This window comes from Miniopterus schreibersii (assembly GCF_964146895.1).
Source record: "Miniopterus schreibersii genome assembly, chromosome: 10".
NCBI classification, from domain to species: domain Eukaryota; kingdom Metazoa; phylum Chordata; class Mammalia; order Chiroptera; family Miniopteridae; genus Miniopterus; species Miniopterus schreibersii.
This window is the reverse complement of record NC_138110.1, coordinates 14,716,594-14,742,760: the sequence shown is the minus strand read 5'-3', so window position 1 is coordinate 14,742,760 and position 26,167 is coordinate 14,716,594. Positions and strand designations below refer to the sequence as shown.

The following is a 26,167-nucleotide window of genomic DNA, read 5'->3' as shown; positions in this document are numbered from 1 at the left end:
GACAGAAGTTCAGCCATTGGATGGGCCATTGGACTAGAAGACTGTGTGGGTCCTTCTAAAACCTGAGGTTTGATGACTAGGTTTTTTTTAAAGCAAATTTAAAGAACTGTCCATTGTATTTGATGGCAGCTGACCAAGTACTTAAATTGTATCATCAGGCGTTAGATTTAGAATAGATGTACTGCCCAGCCGGCATGGCTCAGCGGTTGAGCATCGACCTATGACCCAGGAGATCCTGGTTCAATTCCCGGTCAGGGCACATGCCCGGGTTGTGGGCTTGATCCTCAGTTGGGGGCGGGGGGTAGGGGGGCGGCAGCCGATCAATGACTCTATCATTGATGTTTCTGTCTCTCCCTCTCCCTTCCTCTCTCAGAAATAAATAAAAATATATTAAAAAAAAATAGAATAGATGTACTTTATTAAGTAATATTTTTAAGTTTTTTTTTAAACTTAGAATATCTGTTCAAGTTTCAAGCTTTATTCTTTTTCAGTTATACATGTATCTCAAGACATTTAACCTTTTGTCATAGGGTCAAACAATTAACTGAAGAGGGTCATTTTAATACAAGTTTTCGATCTACCCTGCCCCCATTTTCCTTAGCCATGACTAGTCTTCATTTGAGGTGACTTAGGATGCATTTGAGACGCTACAGCTGCTCCTTCGCATAGAGCAGGGCTGGCTGAGGCCCACCAACTCTAGAATTTCATGCTCCGTGCAGAAGGTTCCAGGGCGCTCACTTCACAGTTGCTTCTTTATTTTGTATGTTGGGCTATTAGCATCAAATTATACCTGTTTGGGTTGCTATCACTTTTTCCTTTGGCAGCTGGTGATTTGAAATTTAAAACACACGGGTTCAAGGGCATTGGAGGGACGAGGCAAGAAGTCCTTCTGGAGTGAGCGACGGAGACTGATGGAGACTGGATGCCATGTGGCGATTGCTCTGTGGCACCAGCCTGCCTCCTTCCCCATCATCTAGATTTCACTTATTAACATTTTGCTGCATTAGCTTCATCTTTTTTTCTTGCTGAAGTATTCAGACATGAATTACAACATTACGACATTTAGCCCCTAAATACTTCAGCCTGCATCTCCAAAAAAACAAGAACATGTTCGTATATACCCACAATGTGGTTTTCACTAAATGAACAACAGTGGCCTAATGGACTCTCTTACCTAGCCCATCACCTGAGTTCCCCCAGCTGCCCCTAAAATGCCTTTTACAGTTGGGTTGTTTAAATGTGAATTCAGTTGAGAATCTTGTATTGCATTTAGTTGTTAGGTTTCTTAAGACCCTGTTAATCTAGAACAGTTGGCTCTCCCTTTTTAAATGATGTTGAACTGTCAGTAGGTTGTCTCATTCATCACATTTGATTGTTTCCTGTAATTTCATATCATGTGCTCTTGTTTCTCCTGGGGTTCCTGCATATTACAAGTTGGATCTAAAGCCTTGATCAAATTCAGTTTGAACTCTGGGGACAGGAATGGGGGTGCTGTCTGCTCAGGAAGAACACAGTGTCTGGTCGTCTGTCGCATAATCAGTGGTGCTAAAATTGATCCTTGGGTTAATGTGAGGCCCGTTTGTCCCCTTCACTGTCAAGTTTTATTTCCCCCCAGGTGACCAGGAAGAAATGGGTGAGGTGATGTTTTGGCTGCACACTAACATGGGTAAATTTTAAATATTCACTTTTTCTCCCAAAGGATTAGAAATTGTGGGTTTTTTCCCTCATTCTTTTTTGAAAACATTGCACAAAATAAGTCTCCTTTTACTAGTGGAGAACTCTCAAGGCTTGAGAGTCCCCTCACTAAACTGTGAACACTTCTAGGACACCCTCAGGCCAGAGTTTGCTAACTGTGAGTCCCTAGGGACTAGACAGAACTGATAGGTGTGTTTATTTGGCTTGTGGAGCACTAAAACAGAGATAGAGAAATCCTGAGCCAACATTTGGGAGATTTTGTAGTAAAAATCCAGATTCCCAGGTTTCTGGAAAATCTCAGCTATGTAGACACACTGAGCCTGAGTTTGTGTGACACCATGTGGCGGGAGATGTCTGCTGTGTGTGCCTTTTCTATGGGGCTGAAGACCCCACACCTCCTGGATACATGCGGCTGGCTTTTCCCACTGACATGACCCTGAAGGTGAGGGATGGGCTGCATTTGGTTTTGACCCCTGCACTGGGTGGTCTTTGGCATGTGGAGCTGACCTCTGCCCCTCCCTTCCCCACAGCACACTCACCCACTTAGGCTGTGCAGAGCACCTTTCACTCTGCTGGGACAGTGTTCATGCTCTGCAGGCTCCTCACAAATCTGTGGAGGCCTAATTGCACAGCCTTAGCTACCCAGGGCGTTGCTGAGAATCACAGCAACACTAATGGCCTGTTGGCCCAAAAGTATTTGTCTTCCAGTTCCTTCGCCAAAGAGCTCATATAATTACCCCTATGACAGAGCTCCAGAGAACCTAACTCTCAGACTATTTATTCTAATTGATGTTAAAGAATATTAACCCTCTCCTTCCAAATGAAAACCTCTTCTAATTCCATAACAACCACACAGATCTTACGTATTTGTACCTCCTGACCTTATACCTCCTGGTTTTTTAATGTATGGATACAGGCAACATCCTCTTAAAATGTCAGTCATAGCTGGCACACCACTTGGTCCACCAGATTTTCCAGAGGGAAGCATTAGAAGTGGCAGGTGGGTCCATGACTAGGGCCAGCATTTCTGAGTTAGGCCCCAAGGCTTGCTGAGCCATAGCCAGTGTTGTGATGATGGCTATTTAGAAAATGATTGTGAACCACCAAAAACGCTAATCAAGAATGCAGGGAATATCTGATCAGCTTCCAAATATTTCCATATAAACTGCTCTTTGTGTCTTTGCTGTTTTGGTGAATGAGGGGGCGAAGTAGGCCACATTTATATACTGTTCCCTGGTGACACTTGAACGAGAATCCCTCATTCAGAGTCTCCTTTGCCTCGATCTGATGCCTGGACATGTAGCTATCCCCATGGAGCCTTTGCTCTGCCAGGTGGCTTGACAGAGCAGGAGGATTGTAGGACTTCCTGCCCTCATTCCTGTTGGTCACCGTGCCTGTAGGGCCGAGAATCTGATGTGTGTTGGAAGCTGAGGATGGCCCCGCACAGAGTAGATGCTTGATAAACGTTGTTCATCTGGTCAGAGTAGAGCCTGAGAAAATTGGAAAATTAGAAAGCTGAAGAGCTGTGGGCAGTAATTTAATCCAGTGTCATTACACTTCCAATTATCAGCGGAGGCAGAAATCCCAAGATGCCTGGGGGATTACATCGGGGTGTCCTGGGCCCCCAGCTGCCTTCTGCCTCCTGCTATTCCCTCCCCTTCATATTATGCAAAGACCTGAGGAGCTGCAGGTCTGTGTATCCCCCCCCCCCCCCCAGTAGCTTTACTCTGGCTTTATCTTCAAGCACTCTGTATTTGTTTCAGTTTTCCTTTTGGGGGGAGGTAGGAAAGAGTAAAGAAGGGAATGTTGCCAACGTGAGATGAGCCAGAAGCGAAAGTGTTTCTGAATGTGTAAGATAACGAAGAAAATATTTATTTAACAAAAATCTAGTGAACAACCAAGGCTGCAGAGACCCAGCCGGTAGGTGCTGCAGAGAGGTGAGGTCCAGCGTTTGGATGGCAGAGGATCCCTGCTGTCGTTTCCTCGCTGGGGGTGGGGGGTGGGGAGGTAGTTCTCTCTCTCTCAGTTAATGGTTCCCCTGTGGTTTAGGGCGAGGGTGGCTCACCAGCCATTCTCATCAGTGGGGCCCCAGGGGGACCTTGAGAATGATGCTCTCTGGGCTCACTGTACATCTGCACTGATAAAAACACCCTTATTGAAGGTGAAAATATTCTTATACCTAAAAGTAATGCTTTGGAAAGTGCACAATCCAGAATCCAATTTGGGCTCATATGTCTGGAACCCCCAAACATTCTATTTCTCAGACACACATCTCATATATTGTATTATTTCATCTTCTAAGAAACATTGTCATGGATTTCCTAAAATTATTTCTACCTCATATTTATATTTAGGGGAGGGACCTGAAAGTGAGGCTTTTCAGACTGCCAATAGGATTAGCTGAGCTGGCAGGTTCTGAAATGGTAAATAAAACCTTTTGTAGGTGCTGAGGGACTCATCTAAATCGGGGCCAGCAAACTTGTTTAGTAAAGGGCCGGAGGGTAAATAGCTGAGGCTTTGCAGGACTTGCGTCTCTGAGGTGGTACAAAAGCAGCCAGGATGGTATATAAACAGCGGGTATAGCTGTTTGCTAGTGGCCAATGGGCCATCGTGTGCCACCCCCGAGAGTGGAAGCTGTTGATTCTCTATGACACATATTTAGCACTGGGAGTGCAGTATCATTTGGTCATGGTTTCCAGATTAAACAATTTCATTGAGCTTCTGGTTGGTCAGTGACAGACAGGAATTCAGCCAGTATTGACTTTGGCGGGGAGAGGGGAATGGGTTCCTAGATATTACAGTAGCTTTTTCTTTTTTCTTCAAAGGCAGCATGCTTAAAATATAGCTTATGACATTTTTTAGAGATGCATTGTGTATTTGAAAGCCTACAGATAAATACGACTGTAAAATGTTCGTCTTTGAGAAAATAATTCTCACTTCTTTGCATAGAAATACGTGAGTAAATAAAATTGAATTTGTAGGCATACAAGCAGATACAGACAATACTTTAGTGTATTACAATGAAAATTTGCCTGTTTTCTCTACTATTTCTTAGGCTTATGATCTCAGTGCAAGTAATGTTTAATAAGGAACCTGCAATGTGTAACTCCTCAGTGAATTAAAAGGACTGGTGCCCCGGTCATTGTGGCTCGGTTGGTGGGAGCATAGTCCCATGCACTGAAGCGTCGAGGGTTCGATTCCTGATCAGGGCACATGCCTGGGTTTTGGGTTTAACCCTCAGTCCCAGCCAAGTCGCATGTAGGAGGTGGCCCATCAATGTTCCTCCCTCCCTCCCCCCCATTTCTCCTCTCCTCCTGCCCCCTCCCCCCTTCCCCTCTCTGTAAAAGCAATGAAAATGTCCTCAGGTGAGGATTTTAAAAAAACGGAAAATAAAACATGCCCTGTCTCTAAATGAGTGCGCTAACCTTCCTTCCGGCACACAGAGAAGAGTGGGCAATAAACATGCTTTGAGGGTGGTTTGCATTTCCATCAGTTGTGCTTCTCTCGTTGAAGAACTGATTATTATTTCAAGTCACTGTTATATTTAGATGCTCAAAATGAGGCATTTGTGCTGGGAAAGTAGAGAAGTATTTGAAAGAAATACCACATTTCAAGTTTGGGGTAACTGGTTGAAAAATTAAAATGGGTGAATCTTGTAACTTTATTGTATAGTTTCTCTCCTTTCTGCTAGTGAGAAAATGATAGTGTTGGTTGTCTATTGTGTGCGCATGTGCTCTCTTCCTCTCCTTCTCTCCCTCTGCCCCCCTTTCTGACTCTTGGGAGTTAGTTCATTGCCACCAGTGGCTCTAAGTTTGTCCAAGTGATTTTACTGTTATCTAGACAGCCTGGACTGTAAAAGAGAAATTTGGAAATTTCTTTCTTCCAGAATGGGTTACTGGCTCCCTGTAGTGTGATTTCATTTTCTCTGTGTTATTAAAAGACATAGTCAAACCATTGTGGCCTGGAAATGAGGTTTGAATGACTAGGTGAGACCATGCAACTCAGGATCTTTGCCCTTCCATAGGTTCTTGGCTGGAATGTCAAAGTATTTGAAACTGTTCTTTCTCTGGAATGATGTCTCCGCTGGTGACTCACAGTCTACCCAGGCATCCCAGCTAGGGACCCAGGAATTGTCCTTGGCTCTCTCATTTGTCCAGCCCCACGCCTGGTCTCAGTCTCTGTAGAGGACTTCCCAAATGCTGCTCCCATCTGCCCTCTTCTCCCCACCCCTCCGCATGTATACAGAATTCTCTCTCAGACAGACTCTATTCTGCTACCATTCAGCCGTCACTCACCGCCTCACATCAAGGTCCTGGCTCCTTAACCCTGACATAGGTGCCCTCCTGTGCATCCCTTGCGGTTGTCTTTCCCATGGTTAGCCCTATGTTGCCCTCAGAGGTTGCACTCTTCCTCCTCTAGGCCTTTGCTGGTCCCCAGAACCACCACCATCTCCCCTTCTGCACAACTGAGTTGTTTTCATTTGTGAGAGCGCCCCCTGCCTCTGTACCCACCTTGCCCAGGTGTGGGGGCCCTGCTTTGTTCCCTCACCCTGTGCATCGGTCCGAGGTTGCTCGTGCACAGTGTTAGGATTTTCCTCTGCTAGACCTTCACCTTTGCACCCCACTGTCATCCCACATTGGTGCAGGGCCACCAAATCCATGACTGCCTTCAGTCTGCCCACCCCTTTTAGGTACACAATCCCCTGGCTCTAGGCGCCCTTCCTGCAGCTAGGCTCAGTTTATTTTCCCTGCTTTTGTACTCGGCCAGTGATTTATGCAGGCCCATATTTTCCTTACCCTCTCATTTCATAATTTCTTGTTTATTTTATTCTGTGTGTATCTTTATGACCCTCATTCTTTACAATATGCAGGTTATAAATTTTAATAATATAAAAATTCCCTACTAGCACATACCACATTATTTCTAGCTCCTGCCTACTTCAGAGTTACCACAATGCCTTTAACTTTAGGGAATGCCTTACCCTTAGCCACTCTGTCCTCTGGAGGAGAGGAATTGTGAAGCATCCCTAACTAGAGGGCTTCATGAATAGCTCTGCCAAGGTATATTTGGGGGAATTATAGCTCCCTCTGGTGGTCAGATCATCAGGTGCGTTTTTGTTCTGGACTTGAAAAATACTATTCAAATCTAATAATCCTTTCGAGTTCTTTTTAAAGTACATTTTTAAATTTTAAAAATTTATTCAGATCTTGTTTGTTTTGGAAGATGCTTAAATCCTTCTCAAAACAAATGGTGACAGTTATGCAGAGGAAAGAAAGATTTTACTTTAAGCAATTCCTACTTTTTAACAGAGTTGGTTTTAAAGTAGACAATACTAAAGAATTCGTACACCGCCACCAAACAAACGATCCAGTTAAAAAAATGGGCAGAGGACCTGAACAGACACCTCTCCCAAGAAGACATACAAATGGCCAACAGACATACGAAAAGATGCTCAGCTTCACTAGCTCTTAGGGAAATGCGTATAAAAGCTACAGTGAGATACCGCCTCACACCTGTTAGAGTGGCTGTTGTCAACAAGACAGGTAATAGTGAGTGCTGGAGAGGCTGTGCAGAAAAGGGACCCTCATTCATTGCAGGCGGGAATGTAGACTGCTACAGCCACTATGGAAAACAGTACGGAGATTCTTTAAAAAATTAAGAATAGAGCTACCATAGGATCCAGCAACCCCTCTTCTGGGTACCTGCCCGAAGAATTTGAAAACATTCCCAGAGGTCTGTGCCCCCCTCTGTTCACTGCAGCGTTATGCACAAGAGCCGAGGCTCAGAAACAACCCAAGTGTCCTGCGATAGAGGCCTGCAGAAAGGCGTGGGACACGGACACGATGGGACACCGCTCAGCCGTGACAAAGGCTGCAAGACTGCCATTGTGACGGTGTGGATGGACTTGGAGAATAGTATGCTAAACGAAATGTCATTCAGGAGAAGCTAAGAACCATATGATTTCACTCATATGTGGGATGTAAAACTGAAGCTCACAGACACAGGCAACAATATGGTGGTTACCAGAGGGAAGCGGGGGGTGTAAAGGGTAAAGAGAGCCAAAGACGTGGTGATGAAAGATGATTGGACTGTGGGTGGTGGGCACACGATGCAAATACAGGTCATGGATCATAGAAATGTCTACCTGTAACATACATAACCTTATTAACCTACATGACCCCAATAAATTAAAATATAAAATAAAAAACAAACAAATATAAAGTAGACAACACATAGCATACATGTTATTTCCTTCTTTTGAATTTGTAGAGTCATAAGAATAAAATGCCATGGACTGCAGAGGATTCATGAACTGATGTTGGGAAGAAATAAAAATTCTTTATTTGCAGGGTACTGTATTCCAGTGTGGTCCCATAGACAAAATGACCGATAATGCACTCTTGATTTCACATTTTTATGGATTAGAACTTCAGGACTCTTTCAAGTTTTCTTTAGGAAAGAAATTCCCAGACTGATATTCTTAATATGGAAAAATAAATATTATAAACAGTTGCCTATATCCATGCAAATTATGGGACACAGTTGTGGGTTGTCTCTAGCATATTTGTATTTGGCTTTGGAATTTTAAAAAACCCCACTTTGCATATGGTTCTCTCTGAGGTTGTGGGAGTTCTTAGCACTCCAGGAGAAGTTAATGAAGCAGTCATGACGTGCAAAGCAGTCTCAGAAAAGACGAGAGAGGTTTTTTAAAGTTTTTTCTTCCTGTCATCTTTTTCCTGTAGCTAAATTTGTAACGATGCATGCAGACTGTGTTACTTTTCAGACTGATGATTGAGATCCTCAAAGAACAATAGCAGCCACAATTTAAAAATTAAAAAAAAATAAATTTTATTAAGAAGTATTTTTAATGCATGATTGGTTAATTTTCTCTCAACTGTACTTGAAGGTGTTTTTTTGTTTGTTGTTTTTTTTATAAAATTCCGTTGGGGTCAGGGGATGGAGTCATGAGTCTTTGTGGGCAGTCTGCCTTGGTGGGTATATTATATCAAAGGGCTTATTTAAACAGACACCCCTGGAGGAAAATGGCATGGGTCACTTACCAACTCATTTTGTAGTAATGCCCTTCTCTCCCATTTCTTCATGTCTGCAAATACTGACAAAAACCAGAAACAATAGGAAAGACGTGAGTGCTTTCAGGGGGACAGAAAAATTGGGGAGGCATTAGAGAAATTAGGGAGAAAAGTGTTTGTCAGTTTGAGATGATATTAAAAGTTTGTGTGTGTGTGTTTTTTTCAGTTTAAGACATTAGGGTTTGTTCTTAGGGCCGTTAGGACTGTCCCTAGGAGATAATGTTTCCCTGTGACAGCCCCTGATAATGCTAAAACACTGTACAAATACAGGGTCTATTTATTTTCTCTAGACAATTCTCCCTGAAAAAAAGCCGGCCTCCAAAGCAAAACAGGTGAATCAATAAACAACAAATCCTAAAACCATCTTAGCTGAGAAGCAAATGCTATGTGACTGGAGTGGTCCTTTACCTCCTATGGGTGGAGAGCGCAGGCCAAGTGATGGGAGCCCCACGGTGCGGGAGTGCAGCGGGTTAGCTGTGGTGGTCGCTGGAGCCCTCCTCTCCCTACCCTCTGCCTTCTCTTGCTTTATCTCCCTGGGCTTTTGTGGTGAGTCTGAGGCTTGATGAGTGTCCCTGGTACCATGAGGATGGCACAGTCATGGTGCAGTGCTTGACGAGGTTATAAATACTGAAAGCAGAGCCTAAAATCGGGGTTGAAAAAACACATATTAAAACAGCTAGAGAGTCCATCGAAGAGAGAGGGACCGATTCTGTTCCTTCATCCCCCCAAAAGAAACACAGCAGTGCTCATGGGCAGAACATCAGAAACAGCTTTCCGAAAGGCGGATGTGGAGAGAGTTTTGGTTTACTTTTAAATTTACATGTTTAAGTGATGTAGAAAATGGTGCAAGTTTATTGTGGTGGAAACCTCAGTAGAAATGTATGAAACAGGAAAGAAAAGCCCCCCTCGGCCTTCCACCCTGAGATAGATGCTCTGAGCATAACCCCCAGATCTTTTCTTCGCGTGCTCGCGTGTTGCAGGTGGGGTGGGGGCATAAGAGTTACATGGGGTCGTCCTATTAGCTTGTTTATAACTCCACAGTGCTCCATGGAAATGTTTCCAGGTCATCCTGTGTATCTCAGGCTTAGCCTTTTCTGTGGTCAAGCAGAGACTGAGAAAGCTCGGAAGCCACTGTATTGAAGGGCAGATCACCATCCCTGTAGGTCCAGAGCAGCCAGGACTTGGCCTGATATGACCTCATAGTTTGTCTGTCGGGAAGTGACTTGCAGTGGCCCTTACTGTTGCTGAAGCTGGACCCCTGTGGTTTGTACCTTGATTTTTCAGATCATTTTTTGAGGCCCTACAGTGTTCCACCCCTGGACCGCCTGCCATGGGAGACCTGGCTGGAGGAGGCTTCCTCCTGGTACCTGGGTTGCCCCTGGGTATAATGCTGCTCCCGAGGCAGGTGGTCTGTACCCAGCTGGCCCTCCTTGGTGCAAACATTGGCCCAGTGATGGGGACTTATGTTGGGACTTAGAGCATCTGTAGCTGGGAGTGGACAGGCTGTTGTTCTTTGCGTTCTCTAGGTAGGCTGAGCACCATCACAGCTCCTCACCCTCCTCGCAGAGTGCTCTTACCGCACTCTCGAGTTTGGGTGATTGAATATTCACTTTGAGGCTCTATATTGCACCCGTGGGCCCGTTCTCTACAGCTGTTTCTTGCTGTTGTGGGTATCATTTAAGATGACTTCCATCAATTTGGATGTACCCAAGTTCTGCTTGGCTCAATCTAAGTTTGCAAAAAAAGTTTTTAACCTAAAATTTTTTTTTTTAAATTAAAAAAAAAAAAATGTTTACCTCTACCATCTTCCCTTTTTTCAGTCTATTTTATTTATTTCACATTTGGATGTCAATAGAGTTCCAAGTTCATGTATAGAAAAAAAGTTAGGGCCTGGCCAGTGTGGCTCAGTTGGTTGGAGCATTGTCCCGTACACTGAAAGGGTGGTGGTTTGATTCCCGGTCAGGGCACATACTAGGTTGAGGGTTTGATCCCTGGTTGGGGTGCATATGGGAGGCAATTGACTGATCTCCCTCCCTCCCTCCCTCCCTCCCCTCTCTAAAATCAATAAGCATGTCCTCAGATGAAAATTAAAGAAAAATTAGTTATATAAGAAGAAACTTCTGCACCTTTAGGCTCAACCATGTTGGTAGGAGGGATTTTTGGAAGGAGGGTAGGTGTGTCTTGGTTGGTGTGTATGGTTTCAGGGTCACCATTCTCTGAGGAGCAGCCCCATGGTGGGAGGAAGGCTCTGTGGTCCTGTGTGGGACTGCCCTCCTCGCAGAGCTTTCCTGCTCTTGGTTCTGCCACCAGCCACCTGCTGGGGTGGTTTAAACCCTGTAGAGCACAGCTCAGGGCTTGCTGGACCAGCTGCCAGGGTAATAATCCCAGAGGCCTCGTTGTACATGTGCGAAGATGGCTCATGGAAGTTTTCTTAAGGAGCTGGGTCAGCTTCTAAACTTTCTCTAAAGGTTATTAGCATAGTGTACTCCAGAAATGTTTCTTACGGAGTCTTGTTTTCTGGGGGACAAGAAGGCGTTCTTTTTCTAAGCCCATTTCCCAAAACAGGACCACACCCTGCCAGGGAGAGAGGGTTACACCAGGTTTGCTTAGAGTTGAATTCGCACCAGTGATGCTAATTGATGATGGTCCTTGGTGTGGGGACTTGTTCTCAAGGCACCTGTACTTGTGTTAGAGGGCAGTGCAGGTGTGCAGCTCCGCAGGGGGACAGGTTCGCGCTGATGCCACAAGAATGATACGGGGCCCTTAATAGTGACGGCGTCTGCAGCCCAGTAAGGCTCGCTGCCCTGTAAATTTCTGCTACGGAGCTTGAAGTCAGCAAGGGTTGCTGGGCCCAGCTTTCACAAGGAATGGTACCTTTTCCACCACAAACACTTGAAAACTGACACTGTCCAGAGCCTTAAGAATTGTTTTTTAAAGAAGAGGTTTGTAATCTTATCTCAGTGATAAAAAATGAGAGAAGTTATGAAGGACCAACATGTGTTAAAAAGTATTCATGGTAAAACTATACCATAAAGTTAAGAAAAGGGCAAACGGCGGGGGGGGGGGGGGGGGGAGGGGGGGGATCCTGCCAGTTTCTGTCACAGAGAAAGCTAATTTTCTTACTGTATAATGATTTCCTGCAAATCAATAAAAAGACTAGCAACCTAATTGAAAAAATGATCAGAGACTGTACAAATAGAAAATTCAGAGAACAGGGAATATCAGCATCAGTTAAACATATTGAGATAGTCAGCCTCACTTACAATAAAAAAATAGCAATCCAAACTCTAATGAAATGCCATTTTCAAAGATCACATTGCCAGAAATTAAGATTTTAATAACACTGTGTTGACAGGACTGCAAAGAAACTTGTTGGAGGCTGTGTAAGTAGGTACAACCTCTAGCAATTTGGAAATATTTTTCAAAATGACAAATGCCTGCATACTTAGAACCAGCACTCCCAGTTCTGTCAATTTATCCACAAGATACACATGCAGGCACCAAGTGAAGGGTGTACGCATTCCCTGGTTGGTACAATCAGAAAAGAGTAGAGATAACAAAATGTCCATTAACACCAGCTGCATCCTGTGTTCTCCCACCTGCCTCTCGGCTGCTTTTTCTGCTGGCTCTGTTCTCAGCAGGTTTTCTCTGTTGACTGCAGCTCTGGCCTTACCTGCATAGCAGAGTCACCCCTGACCTGGGAGCAGGAGAATGGCATGTTCTATAAATTGACCTAGAAAAAATCCAGCCCTCTGACTCGCACGCCTTCCTCTCTTCATGGTCCCAGTACATCTCTCTGTCCATTGTGTTATGTCATTTACAGATGAAGCAGCAGAGTCTGAGGCCTCCTGTATTTTGAGACATTGCAATTGTATGCATTATAATTAAATCATAATCATCACCTCAATCTTAGGAGGTAGAAGTTATTGGAAAGGTTATGCAACTTTGGCCTGAAGTCACAGCAGGTAAATGGCAGCTGGAGCTGGAGCCAAGTGTGTTTGCATGGATTCCACCCCCGTCCTTACTGAAGGTCTGAGGCCCCCCAGGCCAGCAGCTGGAGCTGGGAACCACTGGGCACACCACCAGTGAGTGCTGAAGTTCACCGATCTTGACAAGGCTCAGCGCCCAGGCGCTGTGCTTCCAGGCTTTTCGTTAGCGTGGCCAGGCCTGTCTTCTCTGAAAGAAGTAATAGGTGCTTGGAGGGAACTCCAGCAGCAGACAGTAGGCAGGACCCCTAAGTAGGAAGGATTGAGCACAGTGCCCAGTGCCTGAGGGTTCTAGAAAGAATTCGATTCCCGGTCTCTCTGGCTGATGGTTTTTGTTGCCCCTGTCAGCCTCAAATGTGGTGGCCCTAGAGGGGCCTGGGGAGCCCAGGGGAACTTTGGATGACTTGTTTGTTTTCTTCTGTGCTCATTCCTGGAAAAGTTGCCCAACCAGACTGGGGAGTGTGGGGTGGGGGACAGGAACCAAGGAGAGACAGGCAGAAAGTCAGCAGATAAATACGTTAGCAGTGGGGGCTGGGGAAGAAGGATCGGGAAGAAAAAAAGTGTTGTGTTTTTTGTTTTTTTTTTAAGGGTTCTTATAAGTCAGAAGAAATATAAGGAGGGAATTTAAATTAAAAAAAAAAAAAAAGACATGATTAGGGTTTAAGTTCCATAAACTTTTATTACATCCAAATGCTTTACTTAATGTTTTCTGGAGTAGACAAATGGAGGAAAAGTAGAGCTACTTTTGTTTTCCTTCCCACGTAGTACTGAGACTTTTGTGTTCTCTTAAGTACCTTTCCTAAAAAAATATATTTTTATTAATTTCAGAGAGAGGAAGAGAGAGACAGAGAGAAACATCAGTGATGAGAGTCATTGATCGGTTGCCTCCTGCACGCCCCCTGCTGGGGATCGAGCCCACAACCCGGGCATGTGCCCTGACCGGGAATCGAACCCTGATCTCCTGGATCCCAGGTTGATGCTCAACCGCTGAGCCACATCAGCCGGGCTCTTAAGTACATTTTAATATTAATTATGAAAACCAAATTACCTGACACGTGAGATGGAAATATATGTTAGTAATATTCAAAGATGACATGTGCCATCTTCTTTTCTCATGAAAAAGAAGCAGCTCTGAAAATCAAGTTAAAAGTTAGACACCCCTCCCCCCCTCCATTGTGTTTCATCTGTGGTTGGTTGAGGTTTGGGGAAGAGAGGAGGTGAATGAATGGGCTGCTACCTCAGGGCAGCCCAGCTGCTTCTTCCTAAAGAATTGGGTACATATGGGAGGCCCCTTTTTTATCTCTTGTGCATTTTTGCTGCTTAGGTTCCATTTAATCCAGAGAGAGCTTCATCGTAGGGACTTCAGAGGTGTTTTGAGGGATAAAATAGGAACTTTGGACATGAGCGAAAGAAACGGTGTTCAGAACGTAAAGAATGTGGGGCAGAGGCATGCAGAATGTAAAGAGTGTGGGCGTGTGGTCCAGCCCAGGCGAGGACCCGAGGACCTGCATGTGAGCGCGGGCTAACCCAGGGGACACACATTACTATCTGCTCTCATCACACAAGTCTCCGCTAACCTACTGGGGAACACAGAAATTAAAATGTACACATGAGCTTCAGAGCTCACAGAGACCCTAGAGCCTGTGATTCTTGAGCCCAGCTGTACAGTGGAATCACACGAGGGAGTTTGTAATATCGGTGCCAGTGTTAGCGCACAGATAGTAGGTCCACCGGTGCCACCAGGGCCCAACACTCCACACCGAGGGGTGCAGTGGAGAAATATTGGCTGTTTTGTTATGAAGGGTGCCATCAGGAGAACGGGAAGCTATTACTCAAAGCCTGAACTCCCTGACGGCACGTAGGTTACAGATGATATATATAGGGCAAAGTCACAAGACACGGGGGTTAGGGGTTCAGGTCTTGCTGGGAGCTGATTGATCGGACGTGATGAATCATTTCAGGTCTTGAGGATGACTCTGAGGTCCTTTCCAGCACCCTTCTGTCCTGTCTCATGGGAAAGTTGTCAGGAACTTGTTCCACCTTAGGGCTCAGGCTCTGAAACTAGATGTTATCAGCCCGCCAGAAGAGGTCTGGACTGTGTGACCAGCAAGTCAGGTCCCTTCCGCTGCCTCCGGGGTTGCTGATTGTCTGGGGGGAAATGCTAGGTCTCTGAGAGATAGAGAGAGAGAGAGAGAGATGATTTCTAGAGCTAGGATTTAAAACTGAATTTAAACAAAGTCATAAGGACCCTCAGTTTCACCCGCACTCACTCCAGAGGTCCTTTCATTTGGCCCAGAGTGTCAGGTGGAGGCAGGATGAGGGCTTGGGCCTCCTGACTGTGGATGAATCTGCATTCCAGGGACTTGGGGACACATTGTATCTAGCCTTCAGAGCCCTCTCCAGCACTGTGTTGCTCAGGTCCCATAATCTCTTCTCTTGACCTTCCAACAGATGCCACTCTTCTGGGCAGGATCCCGCACAAGCCTACTGGCCTCCAACATCTACTTCTGAATAATGGGAGTTAAGTAGATGCAGACTTAGGCCTTGTACTATGGGGAAGATAGTCTCTTTTCAGAAGTAATCTGCATCGATGAGTCTTGCAAGTGGGTTCATTCATTCACTGTCTTTCTATCTTTCTAATGAAAATGGGCGCACAGCCTAATATTCTTCCATTGGTCTGTGTGGCAAGATAGGATGGAGAGTTATTTCTCAGCACTGCTCTCCTGCATCAGAAACCCAGCCCTGACCTTCTTTTCCAGGCCCCTTTGTCCTGCAGCAGCTGGGCTGTGAACAAAGGGCTTTTCTTATACCTGTCTGGGCACCAAAGCGAAGGCAGCCCTCCTGGAGCTTGGCCATCCCCAACCGCTCAGAAAGCCTTTATCCTCAGATATTTACGCAGCACCTGACACCTCCCTCCCGGGAATCTTTAAAATTGTTCTGGAAAGAAACTATTCTGCCACAAGGGCCTATTTTTAGACTTTATAAAGCCCACGTTAGATCTTTGCTGTCATTTTCTCTATCCACTAGGCCTGCTGTGTGGAAGGCAATGGGATCTTTTGTCTTTAAAAGTTCAGCACCAGCTGGTTCAAACCCCTAAGCCCTGGAATGCTCTGGGGTATGTCTCTTCCCTCTTTCTGACCAAAACCACAGGTAATGAATGACCTTTACACAAGAGGAGATGAACTCATATGATTGGGGGAAGAAACTGACTTCACAACAGTGAAGCTTGAGTTAAAATGAAAATGAATTAGTAAGTCTTAGAACTTGTGATCTGCAGGGTGGGGAGGGACCTGTTCACCTAGACTGGTTTAAGCTTCAGGCTCTCCAGGTGGCCGTGCAAGTCCAGGATGAGTACATCCGGTGGTTCCTTGCTTAAGGTGTTAGGAGCTATTGTGCTCAAAATCAAGTTACATAAAACAGGTTTAAGGCTTTGAAGTGGGGCCTTGACCATATTCCAGTCGAGCTCCTCTTTGGCCAGAGGTTTCGGCTTTTCATTCACATGAACCCATAAGTTGTAACCAATGGCAGCTGTGTGACTTTCAAGGCAGTGATAATTCAGAACGAACCCCAAGACCCACAGGCAGTGGTGGGGCAGTTTTCTTTCTCAGCTTTTTTTCCATTTCCGTCGTTCCTCCTGTCCTTGCCATACAAGAAAACTCAAGTATCGTATTTCTTATTGAATAAAAGTTCTAGAATCCATGTTATTAAGTTTAAAGTAGGTAAGTTGAATATTTTCTAGGGGCATCTCTAAAAAAAACCCCTGAAACTCCAGTAAAACCAAATCAAGTGTTTCTTTAAGCAAAATGGGGAAAAAACACATGTTCAGCACCGGCTGGTTCAAACCCCTAAGCCCTGGAATGCTCTTTTCTATGTGTGTGTATATCCAAAGGATATACACACACATAGAAAAGATTGAAAAGGTGCACAATAAAATATTAACACCATGTCAGGGTTGGTAAAATTATCAGTTATTTTCGCTTTTTGTAGTTTCTAAATTTTCTTCCGTGAGTATATTGTTTAATGTTATCAAATCTATAGAAAGAAAAACGTGTGTGCCTGATGGTTTAGCTGACATTCTTGAAGGAATTCATCCTAAGGAAACGGAAGAATTTCTTAGTATGTCCTTATATAGCCAAAGAATTAGCTATAAGGATGAAAAATTGTTTATCATAATGAAAGAGTTAAAACAACTTAAATTAGTTTCATTACGATATATCTCCAGAATGAATGGTATGAACCCATTAAAAATGAGTTGTAGATATGTGTTTGATGATATGGAACTATTTTATAACAGAATGAAAAGGTAAATCACAGATTGGTTTGTATCATTTGATCCCATCTTTTTATAAGAAACACATACGTATACAGAATATTGAAGATCTGAAAGGGTATTAATACGTTAATGTATTAATAGTGTTGTTATCTCAAAGAGGAGGGGTTCATGGCTATTTATTTCCTTCCTTCACTTAACTGCTCGTATGTATCATTTCCTGTAAAGAGTCTATATTGCTTTCATAAAAATTGGAAAAATTTATTTTAGTTTTAGAAAGTAATTTCCTCTTTGAGAGGGAACTTGTTTTTGTGTGTGTCCGTGTCATGTCGGCCCCCCCCCCCCCCCCCCCCCCCCGTTAATTCTCACCCAAGGATATTTTTTCCATTGCTTTTCAGAGAGAGGGGAAGGGAGGGAGAGAGAGAAACATCAGCGTGAGACACATCAATTGGTTGATTGCCTCCGTCACGCACACCAGCCGTGGCCAGGCATGGAGCCTGCAACCCAGGTACATGCCCTTGACCGGTAATCGAACCCTTGACCCTTCAGTGCACAAGCTGACGCTCCAACCACTGAGGCACACTGACCAGGGCTGCATTAGTGGGACCTTTTAACCCCCATTGTTTAAATCCATTCTCTTATGCCTTTAAGGGAATTACAGCAATGATAAAAAGAGCTTAAAATGACAAACTGATTGTCACCTAATGGACTATAGATCATTTTAATGGCTGAGATCTTTACTTGACATTCTTATCAATGAATAGTATTCTTTTTTCTTTCCTGGCATGTGGGGTTTTTATAGCAGACGCAGCAGTGCTATTGACTACACGTTATTGACGATTAGCAGCTTAACCTTTGTATTGAGGCTGCTCCTAAATGGTGTTACAGTCAGCGGAGGAAGCTCTGAGCCCGAGGGCCTGGTGATAGTGACTGTATTTCAGAATTCAGAAGCTGTTTCTGTGTTTGTTTCGGTTTTGCAGCTAAGTTCCCTGGGTTGAGGCTGGCTCCAGGGTAATTGGTAAATTACTAGGGAAGGCATTGGCCTTACTCTTTAGCAGCTTAAAATGTCATTGGTGAGAAAGACACATTATAGAACAGTTACATCAAGCTAGAATGTGCTGTATAACCGGGGTGTTAAATTGTATGCACAGAGGACGAGTGTTGAAGACTTGAGATCAGTAAGGCTCAGGGGGTGGGGGAATGACTGGCAGGCCCTGACAAGCCTGGCCATCTCAGAAACCCCAGTGCCCGCATGGTACTTGGCACATGGTAGGAGCTTGATAAGTACTTGATGAGTGAGATACTTCCGAGTTGGCTTTTCCAGCGCAGGTCCCTAAATACCCTAGCCAGGATCATGAAACTGCAGGTGGCGGAGCTATGCCTTCCATGTGAGCATTTGGGAGGTTAAATGAGTGATTCAGCGTCACAAATGATTCCTGATTCTCAGCACTACTGATTGCGTGCGTGGTGCACCATTAATTTAATAACAGAGGTGTCAGGCAAAGGCCTTTATGACTCTCCAATGAGAGGCTTGCCCATCTCAGGAAGGTTAAGATGTTAGGTTGCCTTACATGAAACAAAGAAGGTAGTTAATGGCATCAGTAAGGTCTCCCGACACCTGGCTTATCTAGTTTAGTGATTCATTAGCCCTCTGACCATTTACCCGCTTACTTTAATGTTTTTACAAGGTTGCCTTGATGGTCCTTTTGTTTCCTACACCAGCAGCAATGCTTTCTGCTGGGTTGGCTGTGGGGATGCAGCCCACAGGTACTTGTGTCTGTCTGTCAGTGGAGCTCAGCAACTGTCTAGTTTTGCTGAGAAATGCTGGGAGCTGGAGAACATAGGATTTTTGGCCTCTAGCAGTTTATCATCAGTTGCTAATGTGAGCTCATCCTGGCCCTTGAACATGGGATATAGATTTACAGATGTAAAAAAACAACAAAGGATCCTTTAATGTATTGAGTTGTCTTTGTGCCTGCTTGCTTAATTTCTGATTGTTTTAAACAATTGGTATCCAAGTTGGATATGTCATGTTCCAATACAGCACAGCAGCCTGCATGGCCTTGGGGTGTGCTTGTGATGGTTACAGAGGTTTTTAAAGTAAAGTGGCTAAGAAGAGAGCCAGCCCTGTTTGTGTGTGTGTGTGTGTGTGTGTGTGTGTGTGTGTGTGTGTGTGTAGACTGTAGTTCTTAATGCAAGCTATTTTATATCGGAGCTATTTCTTTGTTCTATTTCATATTATGAGAGTGTACTTTTGCTAGGAAGACAGCATGTACTAAAATTTACCTCTTGAATTAACCTGGTATAAAATTGAGCTAAATGCCAATCAAGTACTTAATTTTTAGCTGTTTCAAAGAATATATTGGGGTCATGTGGATATAAAGGCAGGACATTTTACATAGCATACAGTCCTGAAAATTCCTGTTTTCTTGTGTAACTAATAGAGGCATCTATCATGCTCCCAGTAGATGCTGCATGGAGGAAGACTTGCCAGCTGTGGCACAGCTGGTCACCCAGGCCTTGTGACAGCTGCCTGTAAACCCATATGTGTTGTCTTTGTCTTAGTACATCACTAGTATCATTTTAGAGAGTGTCCTAACGACAGCACCGAAATACGAATCTTACAATTGCTTCCTTCTCCATGGCCGTCACTTCCTCTGGCAGATTTTTCCTAAGGGTGTTACCTGCTTTTGAGAGCCTCCTGGACCTAAATATATTCACCAGGGATTGATGAAGTCTTCTGGGAAGTGAAGAGGTGAGGAGCATTTCTTAAGTTGTCACCCGGTTGGTAGCTCTTTGTGAGACCTTATTTGCTCCATCTGCACAGAACAGCTCTTCCTGAGCCCACCAAGTCCTGCTCACTGGTCAGGGCCCAGCTCAGAGGCTGTCCCCGATGTGTTCTGGGTCTTCAGCTGGTCTCTTTTCTTGGTAGAGAGGCCTGCCTCATATTTCCCTTTAGAATTGGCTCTTGGCTCTTGCAGTCTGGGAACACACTGGCTCTTTGCTTCTCTTTTCTCCGTCTGTCTTGGGAATATTATTCTTTGTAACCAAATCACCAGATGTTGGATGGGGGGCTGAGGTGATGGCAAATGCAGCAGGAATTCGGAGGGGCTGCCTCTTGGGGAATGGACTGAAGATGGTGCGGGGTTCATGGCTGCAATATGCAGGAGCTACCACCAGATGGCAATGGCGGCTTCTTAGCCCTTGGGACTGTGGGACCCCCCCCCCCCCCCCCCCGCCAAGGTCTCTAGAAGCACCTGCTTGACCAGATACTCATGCCATTGTCATTCATATCAAAGAGTGGTATTATAAGTAACCTGTGAATTCCATTTTAAGAAAATAATTGCCTTTCAAAAGGCAGTGTTAAAGAAAAAGACCCAGCTCAATTAGGAGCCTATTCTTTAACACACTTTTCAAAGTGGGCCTGATCTTGGCCTTGAAGTGGAAGAAAGTTACAGGAATTTGGGGCAAAAACCTCTTCTAACTTGGGCTGCACCTTGGTGTCCCTGGGAGGCTTTGGGTTGAGGGGTCATGTGATCTGGCTTTGGCTGGTGTATGCCCAAATGACCTTTAAACTGGCCTCCATGACCTGTTGCAGATGTTGGTTAGAACAGAGAGTACATTCAACAATAAAGATTAAAAAAAGAGAGTAGAATAAACATCTTTTGCTGTTGGATATGCATAGGATCGGTTTCTAAATTGAGGGAAGGCAAAAAAGGTGCCTGCGGTGGATTTAGGACAGTTCTTTCAGAACCACGAGCTACTGGAAGGGGAGTGAGTGCGTGAGGAGGAACAGCTGGTGACTCCGCCCGGGATCTCATTGATTCTTGACCACCGTTCACGGAGGTTTCAAGACTCCATTTCTACAGATAGGAGGTGAGATAGGTTAAGAAACATGCCCAGTGCCCTCCAGCTGGTAAGGTGGTGGAGATGGAATCCGAAGCTACCCTCGCCTGATGAAAATGTGTGCTCCTTCCGTGTACATGAGGACCACTGAGCAGGGATTGGAACCGTCGAATCCAGGGGTGTGTCTTCATTTCCTTGAATGCCCTTCTTCTCACCATTGGCATGAACATTTATGGAAAATGCTGTTAGTATTCTGAAAGGGACATTGTGTATGCCTTGGGGTCCCAAAGGTCCCAGGGTCGCCTCAGCCAGGGTACACACACTTCTTACTAAGCTGGCTGTTAGCTTCTTGATGTTTTGCTGCAGGGGCAGTGTTGGAGGGTCATGATTTTAATTGTTTTTTATGTCTCTCGAATCCACAAATTTCCCCCTGTAGTCATTGGCTCTGCTGCCTTTGATGAGCTGCCTCCGTCCCTCTTCCCCACGTTTGAATTCGCTCCTGATTTGAGCGAGGCGGCAGCAGCCGCCGCGTCCAGCCCAGACAGGCTGCCGCTCGGCACCAGCAGCACCAGCGGGTGCAGCCTGAAGGGTGTCCGGCTCTCAGCGAGGCTCTACCTGGGCGGGAGCTGCTTGCAGAGCCCTCCCCTCGGAGCCTTCCCAGGAGCTCGGCACCACCTCCCACTCCAGGCTGCGAATCACCTGTCAACAGGGCAACTGGCAGAGACCAGGATTTCTCCTCACTGCTGTTGTTAGGGGAAACAGACAACCGTCTGCATCTAGACCAGCCTCCCTCTGTCTCTGTCCCCTGGAGACAAGGTCTTCTGCCTGCAGTCTGGTAAGTGCCACAGAGGACTCCATTCATTTTCCTTGGTTAGCGTCAAGAGAAATGTTCTCTTGTAATGGATTCATAGCTTAAATGTGCCAGGATTTGGGGATCCAACCAACCTACCTTCCCTCCTTCCCTCCCTCCCTCTCTCCTTCTCTCTCTTTTTCTATTCTTTTTTCATATCCGTTAAACACTTTTTGCATGCTTCAAAAATAAAAATGTATATAGTGAAAATATTTAATTATGTGTTAAGCCCCTGTCATCTTGTTTGAAACCTATTTTTTTTTCAGTGCACTGAAAAATTATTATGCAGATACTGCTCTCTGGTGCCTCCCCCTTCCCTTTTGTGAATCAGTGACTGCATTTATCATCAGTGTGTTCCTGAAATGTTAGAAATAGACACAGGGAAGGGATCAGTCACGAAGAGTTCAGAAATTTCACCCCCCCCCCCCCCAGGACAGCTCTTTATGTTTTACTTTTTAGACCTCATGGTGTGTCGAGCTTAATTTAAAGAAAGCATGGCTAATGCAGTCAGGTCATCGTGGGGCAGGTATGCCTCTTCGTTGTTTTAGATTTGCCTCCTGGAATACAAACACCTTCCTCATTTGTTTTGTAACCTTTACAGGAAATCCTTGAGGATGAGTCACATCTCTTAATTGTAGCTTTCACTTGTGTTCATGCAGATTAAGTGGCTTGCTTGTATATGGATATCCAATTACGAACTTTTAAAAATTATAAAGTGCCTGATAGATGATTATTCACTGTCTTTTCCCCCACATTCCTCAGCCTCCAAACGTATAAATTTGTATTCCCTTCAAGAGAAAATGAAAGTGGCACTTAATGTTTTCGTGACTCTCAGTTAAAGAGCACTACTCACGTTAAACGGCGTTAAAAATACGTCTAGAAATTAATCTCCAGGAGACTGTCGTCTCTTTGAGGTTCATTTCACTAGCAGGAATCAGTGTGGTTCTACCTTCATTTGTTTAATTTTTTACCTCCACCACAAATAATGCTTTATGGCAGATATGTAATGGGAGGAACATTGAATTATGTAATACTGGCATGGAAAGCCAGGGCCATGCTTGCTATTCCTGGGGAGTGTGTCCTAGCCTTAGACAAGGGGTGCGGGGGAGCGCCTGCTGACTCCGAGGGTGTGCGGGGGAGGAGCCCGGGCTTGTGCGGCAACCTGAAGCCACGTCAGAGAGCACGCTTGTCAGAGGTCTTCAAAACCATACCTGATCGTCATGTGTGAAATTGAACTTCTGACCCTGTTTGCCCAACAGCGACTTCTCGTTTGGCTTGATCATTACGTGGTCTTGTGTCCCTGGGTTGGGAGAAACAGTGGAGCAGCTTCATGAGCAGAGAAAGGCCATCCTTTGTGTGTGTGACTTGAAACTGTGGAGCCTAAACCATCACCTTCAAAGGGGATGTTTCCACTGCCAAATGGAAAATTGGAGACGCAAACTCTGCCGACCTTACCTGTTTAGAATTCCTTACCTGTAAACTTGCTCACACGTAAGGTGACAGTTGCACCTCCTAAGCGCTAAGGAAGAATAGAAAATAAATCCTGGAGAATTAACCACAGCTGGGGAAGAAAAGAATCCCCCCCCCCCCCCAAAGACGCCCCTGTTTGGCTCTGCTCCCTCTGTGCCATTGTGGTGCCCTTCTCCCAAAACGACCCAGACTGTTTGGCAACAAGAGGCAGCTCCTTTATCTAAATGCATTTTTTTCAGCCTGTGAACTTCCATCCCTGGCCAAGGGGCCTGAGCGCCTGGTTAATGATCTTTAATGTAAATGATTCTGTGCCCTGATTAACATTTAGCTTGGCTGGTACCAGGCAGGTTGAACTCCATGGTCCTCCCCTGTGGTTTGCTCTTTGCCAGCCATCCGCCCACCTGTAGGAACCGGGCACAGCCAGTTCTAGCTTTGTGTGTGCTCTTTCCCGGGAAGGAGGGGGTGGGGGTTTGGTGCCAGCCAGATGAGGTGGAACCAAAGACACTGAGCAGACGGGAGCAGCTGCAGAGCGTCCTGCCGTGTGCAGGACTCCCGGGTGGGTGGTTCTGAGGCTCTGAAATCCTGAGACGACCTAGTTGTGGGCCTTTCCGCTGAGCCTGCGCTCCGGAGGGCTGCTGACTCGAGTTCTGTGGTGGGTGGTCATTGTGTCCCTACAGCAGGTGCCGGCTGCCTGGGCCTCTTTAGAAACCGTCTGCTGCCCTCACCTTTTTGGTAGGACACCTGTTGGCCTTCCTCTGTGAAGGAAAGAGGCCTGTGGATGGTCTCGCAACTCTGTAGGGTGGGTGGACGTTGCCGTTTTCTTCTGACCTAAATATATAGTGGTGGTGACTTCTACGCATTCACACCAACACCTGAAAAAAAAGATACGAAATAGCTCTCATAGCCACAAATATGGAAATGTCCTTTTCTATGATTTTTAAGAAACAACTTTTACAACCAGTTTGTAAAATTCCAATGGCACCAGCCCTCAATCTCTCTTTCCCCTAAAGAATTACTCCTCCAATTTAACTGTTGATCGTTGAAGTCTTCTGGGCCCACCCCCAGTTAAGCAGAGTGACACAAAACAAGCCCAGGGATAGTTTCTAAAGCATTTAAGGCGCAGACTTCCATTACATCTTTCCTTTTTCCCTGGCCTTTGTCTTCCAGGGAATGGAGTCTGTCTCCGTCCCTGGGCAGCGTGCCTGTGGTCCTGTGAGGTGGAATGTGGGTGGGTTGGGTGGCACCCAGTGGTCACGACTCGTCCACCTTGGCCTGTTTCCCAGACCAATGTCTGCCTTATGCTTGGTTGGTTTGGCTGCTGGTTATAGAATCTGATGTTTACTTTAGAATCCTGGATGGAAAAGATTAAGAATGATTTCTAACCCCAATTCCTTGTTTCTAGGGAATTATCAAGTCTATACATTACCTTTATTGTTTTAAAAAGTGCTAACTCATAATACTTGAGGAGGGACAAAAACCATAATTTGGCTTATTTGGTCATCTGTATTGATTGTATTTTCTGAGACAAATACCCATATGATCTTAATAAAATATTTTTTTTAAAGTCATTTAATCCATGTAGAAGTCTTACATTGCTATTAAAACCATATTTATTTATACGTACCATGGATTGCTTTAATCCTCCCAATTTTGCTTCCTCAAAACATTGACAATGTCTGGAGACATTTAAAAAATTTTTTTATTTAATGTTTTTATTGATTTTAGAGAGAGGAAGGGAGAGGAAGAGAGACAGAAACATCAACGATGAGAGTCATTGATCAGCTGCCTCCTGCACGCCCCCTGCTGGGGATCAAGCGTGAAACCCGGGCATGTGCCCTGACTGGGAATTGAACCGTGACCTCCTGGTTCATAGGTCGATGCTCAACCACTGAGCCATGCCGGCTGGGCTGGAGACATTTTTGGCTGTCCTTTAGTGGGGGCATGCTAGGGAAGCCGTTCAGCCTTTTAAAGTGCAGAGGACAGCTTTCCACCACAGACAGGTGTCCAGCCAGAGGACCCGTACTGCTAGGTTGAGAAGTCTTGCTTTAAGGAGGAAACAAAATTATAAATGCCATGGAAAATCTGAACTCTCTGGGTAGCTTATCCATAAGGAGTAAAAGGGTTTTCTTTTTGTTTTGGGGGTTGGTTTTTTTTTGGTTTTCTTTTTTGCAAAAGTGCTCCATCATGGGGCCTGGTTTAATGAACAAATTAGTGGAGCGTGTGGATTATATAACGTACTAAGGTAGTAAAATATATTTCAAGTTCAAATGATTGGCAGAGTGTGTTATTGGAACATAATTTATTTAGTAGAAAGGTATTCAATAGTTTGCTAATATCATTGGCCTGAATGGAGGATTTGTTTCCCCGGTGAGGCAGGGAAAGCCCTCCGTTCGTGGTGGAAATCACTGTGGTAGGTGGTGGGGAGGCCTGGCTGTGGTCATGTCCTCTCAGAGGCCAGCTGTGGCCCAGGACAGGATAGGGGTGTCCCTGCTGCTGACCTCACCTCACTGTTTTCCAAGGCTCAAATGAGGGACTTGTGGAATTTTAGACCCAGAAGGCAGTCTCACTCTGATTCCTTCTCTTTCGAGATAAACTCTAGCCCAGAAAGGCTGACATTCCTTTTCTGATCCTTCTGGTGTGATTTCTTTACCTGCTCTATGAATCCACTTTCCGGTTCATCATGTGTTCGCTTTCAACATCTTTTGTCGTCATCTTTCCTTGCACTTTGAAACCCTCAAGGTTAACTTTTTATGCACTTATTTCTTGACTCCTTAAATCAATTAAACTGACTTAGGGAAGGGGACAGTGGAGTACGCACCTTTGGGTCCCGTAGTACCCATAGAAGCATGTTATAGGTTTCAGACCCCAATAGGCTATCTGTTGACCTGACTTAAGTGACACACAAGCTTAGCATAACTGAACCAGTCTTAGCGTCCAAAACTGACTTCCAGATTGTTGT

The 26,167-nt window shown here is 45.1% G+C and overlaps 1 protein-coding gene across 4 annotated transcripts in view; it reads left to right on the top strand.

Moving 5' to 3' along the window:
- The window catches only part of NEDD4L (NEDD4 like E3 ubiquitin protein ligase), a 311,310-nt gene that overhangs the window by 106,492 nt on the left and 178,651 nt on the right, over positions 1 to 26,167 (top strand). Inside the window, exon 1 of one of the 4 annotated variants that reach the window (XM_081149150.1) lies at positions 21,401 to 21,723. The exons of 2 other annotated variants lie outside the window; for them this stretch is intronic. The gene's annotated coding sequence lies outside the window, so the exon portion shown is untranslated. Of the gene's footprint in view, positions 1 to 21,400; positions 21,724 to 26,167 lie in introns of those variants that run through there. One more of the 4 variants, XM_081149159.1, reaches the window with a different exon arrangement.